Consider the following 13,540-nt stretch of genomic DNA (forward strand, 5'->3'; position numbering starts at 1 on the left):
TTGGGATATTCCCCTCCCATCAGAGAAGAAAATATTCATTGGTCATTCGGTATATTCAGGTAGACCTGAGCAACTGCAGCAGCCCCAGATCATAACACTGGCCCCACAAGCTTATACATAGACACTACAGAGTGATGGGTGCATCACTTCATCTGACTTCATTTGACCGTTCACAAACAGACTTACTAAGTCAATTTCACCATGATTGTTTAAGAAATGAGAAGCTACTCATTACATCAGTTGGGGTTAAATAACTTGTTACCAGCAGAAAGATAATCACCCATACAGTAATTACCAAACAGGAGCCACGTCCCTATTTGCTTGGTGAAATCCCGAACTTTTTTTTTTTTGGTCAGGCTGTGTATAAAATCTTTTTTAATTTTTAGCTGTCATGGAGTCGCTGGATGAATTTAATGCTTTCAGGTCTGTATTTGTTCTCCGGGAACTCCTGAGGAAGATATCTGGTCTTTAAATGCTGAATGTTACACTATGTTCTGTTCTCCAGGTAGTCTCTGTAATTGTGCTGCAGAAGCTAGCTGGCTGTTAGCACATCAAATGCATCCTCTCCCAGTGCTGGTGCTACATCCTTCCCAGCTGTATTTGACTACAGTCCAAACATTCCTAATCCAGAACAGAACTTTGAACAGAAGCCAGTGACGTTTTTATTTATTTATTTATTTATTTATTTATTATTATTATTCATTGCCACAGCGAGGCCACAATGTTTTCACAATGCACCGGCCTTCCACCAAATGAATGGAGATTTAAAGAAGCTTTTTACTTTGCACGTTTTTCTATCTTTGTTTTTTTTTTTTTGTTTTTTTTTTTCTTTATTTCAATGCCACCGCCTGGCACAACTTATGAGTGTGTGTGAGATAAAGAGAGAGAGAGTGAGAGAGTGTGAAGCTCAAACAAGACAAGGCTAAAGTTGTAAATCTGCCGTCTCCTCTTGGTGCTCACAGACAGTCAGCCTTTACAGTAGAGGCCGGTGTGATGTATTGCTGCAGCTCTGGAGAGAGGGACAGGGGAAAAGTGACAGATGGGGGACAGACAACGGAAGACGGATAAGGTGTCATTTCGGTCTCTGCAGCGCATTTCTTCACCTTTAACACTGCAACCACATCAGTGATCTGAACATGCTAATGGATAGGTGCCGGCTCCTCTCAGAAGTATTTCTGGATGTTGCTGACGTAGACATTCAAACAGCCTGTGGAGTTTTTTTTTTTTTTTTTCCTTTAAAACTACCTAAAATCAACATGTCCTTGAGCTTTAATGGGCTTCTTTGCTTCCACATCTCTCCCTAACTGTGCTGCGGCATTATTCTTGCACACACCTGTGATTTTAAACTCCTCAGGTAATCCCTATGTAAAGAGTTGATTTAGTCTTAGGCTGTGATGCATAAATAAACGTATTTTGGAAGAAACATATAATTTGAGAATGAATGAACAGCTCAGCTCGTTCAGATTTGCACCATATCTATCCATATCACACTGGGACAGATTTAAAAAATATCAAACCCTGAGAACATTTACGTGAAACTTTGAATGAAAGTCAATGATGAACGTTCTCATTTTACTTCAGAGCCTCAGACCAAGTTTTGTGTTCGGTGCTGAGGCAACACTAGGCATTTTAAAAATAAAGTGTACTTTCAAACTAGAAAAGTAACAAGAAAACATGATAAATATTGGGATTAATGCACCGCATTGCACACTGGGGACGATCAGTTTTAGAATTCTTCTGATGTTATGCAAAAAAGGAGCAAAGAGGTTCAAGAAAAAGACTGAAAGCATGAATAAAAATACTTTGTGAAGATAAAATTTACTATCATATGGTTGTAGGATATATTTCTTATCTGAAATACATAACTGAACATTCTACAGATGTTATAACGTGTAATATTAAAACATTATTCTTAAAATATATCAAGTGTATTTTCTATAGCTAAATCTCCATAAAATTGCCAAATAGTGGCAGAGACTGTAAGGTGGTTTGTGCAAAATAAGGCAGAAGAAGAAATGTTGAAAGCAGAGCATCAGATGTTGCTGTGAGTCTCTGTAGCGTTCGCGAGAAACCTCAGTGGAGAAGTTTCAGCTCATTCCTAATCCCTTGAGCCTTGATTCCCAGGGACCATTACCTCGTCCAATTCAGAATCCCCCCACCAGCAAGGGACCCCAGGATGAACCGAGGCCATCCTTCTTTTCTGAGGGCCCGTCTGTCACACGTCAGGATTAGTCAGGCGTTCAGGTGGACCTTGTTATTGAAAAGCTCGCCTCACTCTCTCCTACGCCCGACTGCCCGATCTCCAGAGAGTGAAATGTTCAATTTCCGTGATATTTTACTTTGTAATGAAAGTGTCAGCAGGATGTGAAAAGGAGGAAATGCACCATAAATCCTCACCTTTAGAGCACGGGGCGGAGTGTATACATGTCTGTGCTGGTCCGGCTGCTTGGTGAGCCGATGTTTTATTCACGGCGTCTGTTCACTCGGCTTGTGTTCGCCTCTCTGGGGTTTGACGGGCCTTCAGCTGGCAGGTAAAGGATGACAGACAGTCCATTTTTCTGCCTTCATCTGAAATCTCTGCTCATTCCATCACGCCACTCTTATTCCAGAAGTAAAAGTTGAATTGTTTTCTGCATAAAGGACTCTAGTGATGGATATGGCACTCTTGAAACTTGAGTAAAAAGCTCAGGATGAAAATCTCACTCGTTGATGAAAAAGTTCAAGCACGCAGACCAATAAGCCATAAGCTCAGAAGTTAACAACTCGAAGCATGGCCGTATAAACTTCTCGAAGGGCCTCGGGGCAAAGTTTTGTTGTCGACCCCCATTGTAAGTCTCAGTTTCACTTATTCCCCAGAAAACAAAGTGCATGCTCGAGCTGTAGTTGTTTAGTGAATCGGATGATGAGCAGAATGTTAACTAGCAATATTCATCTTTTAAGCACCAATTATATATATTATATTATCTATTATACCAGTCTTTCAAAATGTAAAGATTTGCTGATTTGCTTTCTTTCTTTCTTTCTTTCTTTCTTTCTTTCTTTCTTTATGCAGCTCTTTTCCTCTCGAGGAACAAACTGGCTAAAACTGAAATGTTCACACAGGTGTCCGTCAACATGACGCAATCATGTTTGACGTTGCACTTTAATTACTAAATCTATAACTAATAAAGAGCGGATGCGGCCTTGCAGTCCGGCATCGCTCCCAAGGTGCTTTTCAGCAAGAAACATTTCAGCATGCAGCTTTACATTTCTCTAAGTGCGTCACCAACAGCAGACGTAGCTTCAGGATGTCACTGCCGAGCAAACAGATGATGAAATCTGCAGCTTCAATTAGCAGCTAAGGCTTCGGACGATCACATGGATTCAACTGCACAGTGGAACGATATTGGTCTTTCCGTGAAGACACAATGATGTCAAATTGTTAGCCTAATAGCATAATTGCCTGAGTCATTTCTGACTCACTGCTACAGTATCATTAAAAAAAATATCAATGTGCGTGAAAATTGTGTTTTTTCTTGTTTTCTGAAAAAGTTCAAATATGACTTAGAAAACTATCAGGCTAACGAAATGGGTTTTGGTGTGTTTGTCTCGACGTTTAACTCCACCCAGGTATGTGTTGAAATAAACTTGATGTCTTAAAACCATCTCAATGCAGAAATAACAGACACACAGACTTTTTCCTCTTCATGGGCTATTGTAAATATCCATCTCCTTCAATAGCCAGGGAAGCCTCGGCTCTGCTACATAATGGCTCTGTCTAATCTGAAGAGATATCCAATTGGTCAATTTCAATTATGGCCTTCCCACCTTATCAGGCTTCAGAGGGCCAGATCTTTGCTGCTGATCAGACAGCTTCATTTACCGAAGGGTAACAGTCCTCACTTACTAGCCGCCTTTCTCTCAGATTTTTCCTTTTTCGGTGTAAAACAGGCCGGCAGCAGTGGCAGAACCAGCTCGGATCAAATGTGACCAAAGACGAATGTGTGTTTGCATGAAGGATCAATAGCTAATCCTGAGCTTAATCTGGTGTCTGCTTTACAGCGTATCTGTCCTCCCCCTCCGCTGCCAGCTGCTTCCTTATGAAGAGAACAAGATCGTTTGTGTCTGACAAAAAGCTCCTGTGACTTAGGAGCTCATGCCTCCACCGGAGCAGCGTCTGCACTCTGAGAGGAAGACAGAGGGACATCTTATCTCATCTTGATGAGATGGGCAGCAGAGAGAGGAGAGGTGTGGAGGTAAGGCAACAACGGTTTTAAAAGTTTCGTGCATGCTAGTCACTCTGAGCGAGGTGGATGATGCAACATCTGGAGCTTTCTGTGGAACTCGCTGAGTTTGTCTTTGCTCTCCAGAACAACACAAAATACCACCATGCAGTATGTAAAAGTTTTAATAGTTCTCCTCATTGTTCTTTTAAAGATTATTCACTTACTTATTCCCAAGACCAAGAATCTGTCATGATGTTGTGTTGCCTCAGTTCTCCTGTGATCCTGTTTAATCTTCTTTGCGTGTCCTGTTTCTGCTCTGAAAGTTTCTGCCTTGCTGGTTTCTGCCTTTTCCTTTGTCCCTTGTCAAGTCGTCTGTGGATTTAACCCCTTTTGAGTTAAGTCTGTTGAAGTCTGTTTACTTGTCCTCTTGTTTCGGTTCAGCTCCCTGTGCCTCCCTGTTTTCCTGAGTTTTTGTTGTGATTTTGTTTTTTGTTTTTTTTTTGTGTGTTTTTTGGATTACCCTGCCTGCCCTGCAGCGCTTTTTGATCCTCATTAGCAAGTTTTCATTAAAGTTCCTTTGTTTCCTGCTCTTGCCTTCTGCATTCGAGTCCTACCTCCTCACCGCACCTCACGACAGAATCAAATTTTATTGTTGCAAATCATCCATTATTTGTTCTGTTCAGAATTAAGTATTCTTAAACAAAAGCAATGCAGATCTGTCACTATATAACTGAAGCTTTAAATGTGTCTGAATTAATGGTCATTATTAAATTAAATTAAGCTTTGTGAAAGGCAATTTAGGTCTGATGACACTGAGGCTAGACAGTTCTTCCAGAAATAAAATCTAATTATATTTAATAGTAAGTGGCCTAGGAATACTACTAGGCAGCTCAAGGATGCTAGTAACATTGTGGTGGTTTTGATATTTATTTGGACGTAAGTTTACACTGGTTTGGTTTTAGATTTTTTCCTGCCAGCCTTGGATCTTTTTCTGTGCTGGATTTGTGCACGGTTTTGAGATTATTTAAACTCCACATTTAAATCCAGACTGACTCCATGAGAACAAGAGCTGTGGGGTTCAGACTAGTTGCCGAACTGCTTGTTCCTCCTTCCTCTTCATTACTCGTTGCCGTTGTCCCATTCCTGAATGAATTTGTGACAGGAATCGTTTGCACCCATTGGCAGCATAAAGTGACTGATAACAATGTGGACGAAGCTTTAACGCAGTGCTGTACATTCACTGAAAAACAGATCGACTTGCGTGTTCACCAACGTGTGTTTCTTTCCCCTGTGATATCTTTGAGCCAATCTCCCCTCAGATCCAGCTCAGAGCCAACGGTCCACTGCTCAGACTCATCCTCCCGCTGCCCGGGACTCTCCTCCATCAGCCTCCAGCTTCAGCTCGGAGGAATAACTCAACACCAGCCCACAGTAATATCTGGCTGCCTATTGATTACAGAGCCGGCTGGGGAGAGATTGACTTTTTTTGAACACAGACAGAGATGGAGCGCATAGATGTGTTTGAGGGATCCTCACAGTGCTGCAGACCTGAGGAAATGAACCAGAGAAATTATATGAACTCACTGAAAGCCTTGTCCTAGTGTGCTGTGTTACATGTTGTGCTTTTTCAAATGTTCAGGCCAAATTTGAAACCTAGGAAAGTGATGCAAATGAGCATCGCAGCCTGCAACACACATCTGTAGCAGTTACACTGTACATCCCCTGTCTTCTGGATTCTTAACATACATTTTATAGGTTAAAGCATAGGTCTTCAACAGGGGTCCGCGACTCCTAGGGGATCCGGGGAGGTACTGCAGGGGGGGCCATCTGGTTGATTAAGCATTTGTTATGTATTTTTTAATTCATAGTGATACAGGAGCTGTCTTAACAGCACACCGTTTCACACAGTGTCACACTAGCAGAGACCTGACAATCACACAGTCAAGCACACAGTAGGCCCCGCCCCTATCGCTGCTCAGCCAATCATGATCCCTGCAAGTTGTCAGGTGAAATCCCTGAAGCACGCTGCAATATTAGCAGTATATAGTAGGCAGGGAGTCCCTACTAAATCTCTACATCAGTTTGGGAGTCCTTGGCCTGAAAAACATTGAAGACTTATGGGTTAAAGTAAAAACATTTGTGAACTTTTAGAATATTAGAAAGTCTCAGATTTGAAGGTGCTGCGAATCTGAAGAATGATTTCTCCATTGTACTCTCAGACTGATTCATCCCCCACACCCCACCCTTGTCCTTTTTTTTACTGTGACAAATAAACAGGCTTTGTTAACCTTGGAGAATGTAAGCACAAAAACACACTTCCATACTCCCGTACTTGACGTTAGGTGTCCTTCAAGATCCTGAGCGTGTGTCCTTAAACCTCCCATTTCACCTCATTTGGATTAGACTCTGAGAAGCCACGGGGGCAAAATTAATTAAATTACTGCTGAGATGTCCGACGGACCAGTGACCTCCACTTTATCGTCACACACACAAATATGCTTACTGCTCGCATGCAGTGCACACACACACATACACACACACACACACGCATGCACACCTCCTCTTCCCTCTCCTTCTAAATTAAATCACACTGCACTCTGATCATTAGCCCAACCACCTGAAGCTGGACTGAAGGGAAAAGCAACAGGCTGTTTTTCACGAGATGTCAGATTTGCCTGCTGCTCGTTATCTTTCAGTTTTATTTACTCCAAACAGTGGGATGTCTGGTGCTGTCAGCAAGCACAAGTATCGGACCTGTTTGTGTTCCCCTTCGACGGACATATCTTCTTTTTTTTTTCAATGTTTTTCAGGTCAAGGACGTCAAACTGATGGAGAGATTAAAAAGGGACCCCCACCTTCTATATGTGTTCCATATTAAACTCGGGTTAATGCTATTTATAAATATACATTATCATTTTGCATTCAATATTAACCTGTTCCAATAAAACACAGGTTCAAATATTCTTTTTTTTTATTTGAAACATGCATCAGTAGGGTGTTTGTGAGGGAAGATTTAAAAAATATGTATACAAAATGTCTAATCAACCAAAGATTTTGCGACCACCCTGCAGCAACTCCGCGCACCCCCTAGGGGTCACGGACCCCCTGTTGAAGACCCGTGCTCTAAATGCTTCACTGCCTCCATCAGCTTGTCTCTAGCTGCGTCTGTCTGCTGCAGCTTCTCCTCTGTAACCAGCTTAATTTGTAGCCCGAAAGCTAAGCAGTGGCCTGAAACTGAGACTGCGCCTACATTAATCTAACTACATTTAAAAAAGCTGTTTGCAGCAGGCGCTCCAGCATCTTGGAGTTATGGCTCAGCCACAAAAACAGCCGTAAACCCAACGAGCCACCAGCAAGTATAAATCTTCTTCCCTTTCCTAGTTGAGAAGGAAAGTTGTGCCAAGTTACCCGACTTACCGTGGACGGGGTCTCCCTAGAAAGCAGATTTATCACGGCGACCGGCCTCTTTCACACTCTCATATTGGGTTTGTTATCATTTAATGCATAGCCGCTTTAAACATGAACATGAAAAGCGAACACAAATCTGTTTTAATCTGCCCACTCCCGCATGTCCAGAAGCAGTCGTAATAATACCTCCCTTACTATTAAATACACAATCATTCATCCGCAAAATGTCCCAGAATATGATAAATAAATTACTTGGTTTTACAACCAGGAAAAGAAATCCGAATTCAGAGAAGAGGCAAAATAAAAAAAATAGGACAGCCTTGATTTATGGAGAGTAATTAGCGTGAAGAAGGAAAATCACTGAGGACAGAGTGAGTGATCTGAGGCGCTGATCGTTTGTTTGTGTGTGTTGACTTGTCTCCCCACAACTGCAGAGCAGGAATGTGATCCTACTCATCTGGCCTTCAAATTTTGTATTTCAGAGATCACAAACATCACTAGGATCTACTGTGTCTCCTGCTTATTCACACTAAATGTTTGCGACAGTCTGTTCAGTAGTGCCGCAGTTTCTTTGTTTTAAGCGTCTGGTTGATGTTCACTGTCGCTGAAGTGTATAATAAGGCGCCCTGACATGATTCTTGTTCACATTACAGTCACCGAATAATGACACAGTCTGCGGGGAGCACAGCGGCAGGAGGTGAGATGTCTGACTTCAGAAGGGGCGGGACAGCGGGGTGCCGGGGCCCAGCTGGGGCCCGCGGCAGGGAAAGGTCGAGACCCTCCACGGAAGAGTGCATGAGTGACGCGAATCACAGCCTCCCTGACGTCAACGAGGGATTCCCTCACCACGGCACAGCTCATTTGCATGGAGACGCCTTCATCGCAGAAACCAGCTGATGGGGGTCTGATTTCCATAAGGTTACCATTCACGCTGGTACTGTCACGTCTGATTACTCTCGATCTTACAGGTGATTGTGTTTACATCAAGCTGTAGTGAAATATGCTGTTGCAGCCTATAGATAGATCATATTTTTATATTTGCACTGTGCAACGGCTGCTGACTGTTGTTGTTTTTCTGTTTCCTTTTTTTTCTAAAGTTATTTTTTTCTGGTGACAAGAGGAAGAAAAAGTACACCTCGTACGTAAAAAGTATGCCAACACACAGCTGAGGTTGAGGCTTATGATGCAGCAGAGAGCGAGATAAGAAACACATCCTGATCTTGATCATTTAGATATTTATTCTGCAGATCCAACATGGAGCATCTTCTGTCACTGAGTGTAACCGATGTGCATATTTTTTTTAACGCATCAGGGCACATAGAAGTTGCATTCGTGTGTTGTTTGTAGCAGACTGGCAGCTCTGTCATGATCACATACACTCACCTGCCACTTTATTAGGTACACCTTGCTGCCATTAGAACTGCCTTAATTCTTTGTGGCATACTTTCAACGAGGTACTGGGAACATTCCTCAGAGGTTTTGGTCCATATTGACATGATAGCATCTCGCAGTTGCTGCAGATTTGTCGGCTGCACATCTGTGATGAGAATCTCCCGTTCCACCACAGGTATACTCAGGTAGGCTGTGACATTTTAACCATGCTCAGTTTGTACTAAGGGGCCCAAAGTGTGCCAAGAATATATGACCCACACCATTACACTACCACCAGCCTGAACCGTTGATACAAAGCAGGATGGATCCATGCAAAATCCTAGTAGATCAGCAGTTTCTGAAATACTCAGACCAGCCCGTCTGGCACCAACAACCATACCACGTCCAAAGTCACTTAAATCCCCTTTTTTTCTCATTCTGATGCTCAGTTTGAACATCAACAAGTTGTCTTGATCACCTCTACATGCCTAAATACATTGAATTGCAGCCATGTGATTGGCTGATTAGCTATTTGTGTTAACAAGAAATTGAACAGGTGTACCTAATAAATTGGCATGTGAGTGTACATCTGAAGCAGGTCTCTCCTTCAACAAAAGATCCAGATTTCATAATATCCTCCAAATGAAACCCCACATTTCTCTTATAATCCCTTTTTTTTGTTTTTCTAATATTCATAGGCAGAGGTATTAAGCTGTGAGGACTGAATCTTATTCTCCCCCTGGAGACAAAAATATGAATTTCATATTTAAAGATTGCTGTACAAGTTGTGTACATGTGTACAGATTTACGTTAATCTGCTAATTCGGCTAATGCTGCACTGGTTTGTCACACTTTGTTTGAGAGCCTCTTGCTGATAAACATTTTTGATTTTACAAACCAGCCGGGAGTTCCTGGACGGTTTCTGTCTTTGTCTGTCAAACTTAGTCCGTGGGTCATGTGACCTGCACGTCCTTGAGCTGTTTGGGGGAAAACCGACAGCTGCTGCAGGGAGAACAGAATACATAAACCTCTCGACTTTTCCACTCTTAGGTGTAAAGCCGGGGATCGCCAGGTTGCCGTCGCCATGCTCCTCGGACTCTGCGTGGTGCGTCGGTCGATCTTCTGTAATGAAACACCTCCTACTGTCTGGAGAGGAGACACGCCGCACACACCAACGCCCAGACTCAAGGGTCTGTAATAAAAGGAGATGATTTCCAGAGTTCCTGCTGTCTCGCCCAAACACATATTTGCGCACACACACACACACATACTTAGAGTCCCACTTGCGGCGGGAAGCATCTGGTCTCGACGATGACACAGGTGGTGGAGTGTGACACCGACCACCTGGCACTCTTTAAGTATCCTTTTATAGATGAAATGAATGACACTGTGTTTGTGCCCGTGTGTGTGTGTGTGTGTGTGTGTGTGAGTGATCTCATCAAAGCCCTCGCCCTGTGGAGGTCCTTTATTAAAACACCTGTTGGGTTTTGTCTGGAAGATCACACCTGTCCATCACTCACAACAGCATCCTCAGCAGTGTGTGTTCCACGTTTTGACACATTTCCTCACGGAGCCAGCGGGGACCCAATTTTTCTCAAGCTTTGCATAACCACGGTTTTTACATCCGCGTTAATTATTATCCTCTCTATTTGTTCCACAGTAAGTGTATTTAGTTTTTTTGTCCTTACCTTTTCATTACAGCATTCATTGTCCAGTCTTTTCTCACCATATTCGAAGTACACCGATCAGCCACAACATTAAAACCCCTGACATTAGAAGTAAATAACATTGAGCTGGTATTAACTAACAACATTGTGTTAGCAGACACCACAGGACGCCCTCAGAAGGATCATGTCCATTCTCTGATGAGTCACAACTGTTTTGGAGGCACAAGGCAGACCTACACAATATTCGGTCATGATGTTCTGCATGGTTGCTGTAACTCAAATCAATCAGCACATTAATCAATAATCACAGACACATGAAATTCAAAGTTATGGCAGTTTTATTACAAAAGTGGCGTCTGCTTCTAGGCCGACTAAAGACTTTTACAGCCTCCATCAACTCTTGGCTATATAATTTGTCTTGAACTGCTGCCAGTGACCAGAATCAGCTTTATTCAGTAAGAAGAATATCAGGATTCATGATTCTATACCTCATGTCAATTATGAAAAAAAACGATAAATAAAATAAAATTCTGTAATGGTTCAAATAAGCACATTCAGCCATGCAGCGGAAACCAAAATCGATATTAAACCATTATTTCAAAGACGTGCTGAAGACTTTCATCCAATTAGATTTTTTTATTATTATTATTTGGTGGGAAAACTGCAAAAAGAAGTACGCCGCCGCGTATGTTTAATCAAATGTCTGTCTGTGGTTGACTGAAACGAGTTTTATTGATCTCAGACTGGGATTTGTGTCGCTCCCAGTGCACCCAATTTGACAGAGGACTGACTGGACGGGGATAAATCGGGCCTTGCGGAGAGGCTCCAAACAAATCTGACGAGATCACAGACTGAGACATCTGTGATCCTGCTCTCTTAAAACGCGCCCACAGATTTGTAGCTCTCCGGTGCCGCATGAATTGTGAATGGGGATAATGACTTCTGCACAATTAAAGTCGGTGCTTTGAGAAGTCGTCGACACATGAGTCAAAACTGTTCGATAGTCTTGCTTATTTCATCCATCAATGACGTTAATTTTTCAGATTTCAGAGCTTATGGACAAGAAATTAAAAACTCTAAAACCGTTAATCAGTCTTAAAGGGCGACTTCAGTTTATTCCCATTAATGTCTGTTGGCCAAACTAACTATACACTCCTTTGAAGAAGTCGGGCCAACAAGCATGAAACAGCAAATTCATTATCTGCAGCCTTCCAAAAAAAATGAAAAAACATCAACAACAAAAAAACATGTTATTGAGCTGTTTAATATATTTATAATGCTGGGTTTTCTTTCCTCCACCAGCAGCAGCGTTATTTACTTTCACCTCTGTATCCCAGCAGAGGAATACGTGCCGCGTGTCGGCCCTGCCTTAAATCAAAGACAGTGAATCCCTGGCAGGTCAATTACTGTCTGTCCTTGTGTGCTCAAATTTAAACACAGAGTAAATCACAATGCAACGTCTGCGCTGACAGTTGACATCACAGACTCAGTGCAGCTTCGCTAATACATTACGATGAAGAAGAAAACGTTAGTAACACCACTGAATAAAATAAATTAAATGTCTTGTAATGTCTTTTATGTGATATTTGAGTATTATCACTGTTGTAGTAATGCGTAAAGCTAAAAAATCCTTCTAACCTTCAGGAGTGAATTCGTATTTATTTATGAATTAAATCCTATGGAATTAAAGATGGTCCTAGAGGCGGCTTTGTACTTTAATAGTGTGTTACTAAAAAGAAGACACCAGTTTTACATGTGCAAAAACAAAGAGAAAGATGAAGAGAATGAACCAAAATGAGTCGGCTACAGAAAGTTATTTGCAGTCGGTTGCATCATGTGTATTAACTTTTTAGAAGCTGGTCATATGTTGTCAAATGAAGGCTCTAAACTGAAGTAAGACAATGCGGTGGTATTAAACACACACAATTTTTCCAGTGTGCTATTGATTTCTCCTCGGCGTGAGCAATGTTCATTTTCTTTCTACTTTTTACTGCAACAGGTTATGTTACAAAAACAGAACCAATTTTTAGAGCAGAACTGACGACAGCAGTCAGCGTTGAATTTTCCTTTGCTTGCCGGTTTCACTCGATTTCTTTGCACAACGGAAGCCGCCTGCTGAACAAGGGTCCGGTCAAAAATCACTGAGCAGCATAGTCAGACTCCTTACTGCCTTATTTAATCAGCAGACTGTGAAATCGACTCACAGGATTTTACAGGACCCCTCCCATATTCTGTTTCCTAGCTGTTATGAGGTCAGTGTTTATTCTCTAGTTTACACGTTTGAGTTTTGCAGATCTCAATGTGACCCGGCGATGGAGTCAAAAGAGTGTCAAAGATTCTCGACAAATACTGGAAAGGATGGATCATGGATCATGGTTTTGGTCGTATGTTCCCTCCTGTGTGCAATGATGCCTTGTGTTTGTTGGTTTTGCGCTTTTAAATATAACGAATCAACCAAAAATGGTTTCACTGAGCTACCTTCAGCTACACCACAGATGGTCTGTGGCAGGCAGGTAAAGGTGGATGAGGTTATTATGGTGCAGTCACGGCAGAACGGTTTCCATCACGACCCCAGTTAAGGCATTATTAGATAGCGATGACAAGCGCGTGTGTGTGCGCGCGTAAGTGTTTGTGTGTGTGTGTGTGTGTGTGTGTGCGGGAAACGGAGATGAGAGAATAAAACTGACAAGGCAAATTTTCCGCTCCACGTGTCACCTACTTGTTTATCAAAGTGTCTGTAATCAAACTGCCTCTGCGAGGAAAAATGGAGCTGCCATCGTCTGAGAATCCTAACCACGCTAAACAATGTGTCTGCGCGGCCAATTTGGCTTCCGAAGAGAGCCCCCTTACATCCCGCACGCCGCCGCCTTCCAGATTTCCTGCAACCGA

Source organism: Mugil cephalus, chromosome 20 (assembly GCF_022458985.1).
Source record: "Mugil cephalus isolate CIBA_MC_2020 chromosome 20, CIBA_Mcephalus_1.1, whole genome shotgun sequence".
Classification (NCBI taxonomy): Eukaryota; Metazoa; Chordata; class Actinopteri; order Mugiliformes; family Mugilidae; genus Mugil; species Mugil cephalus.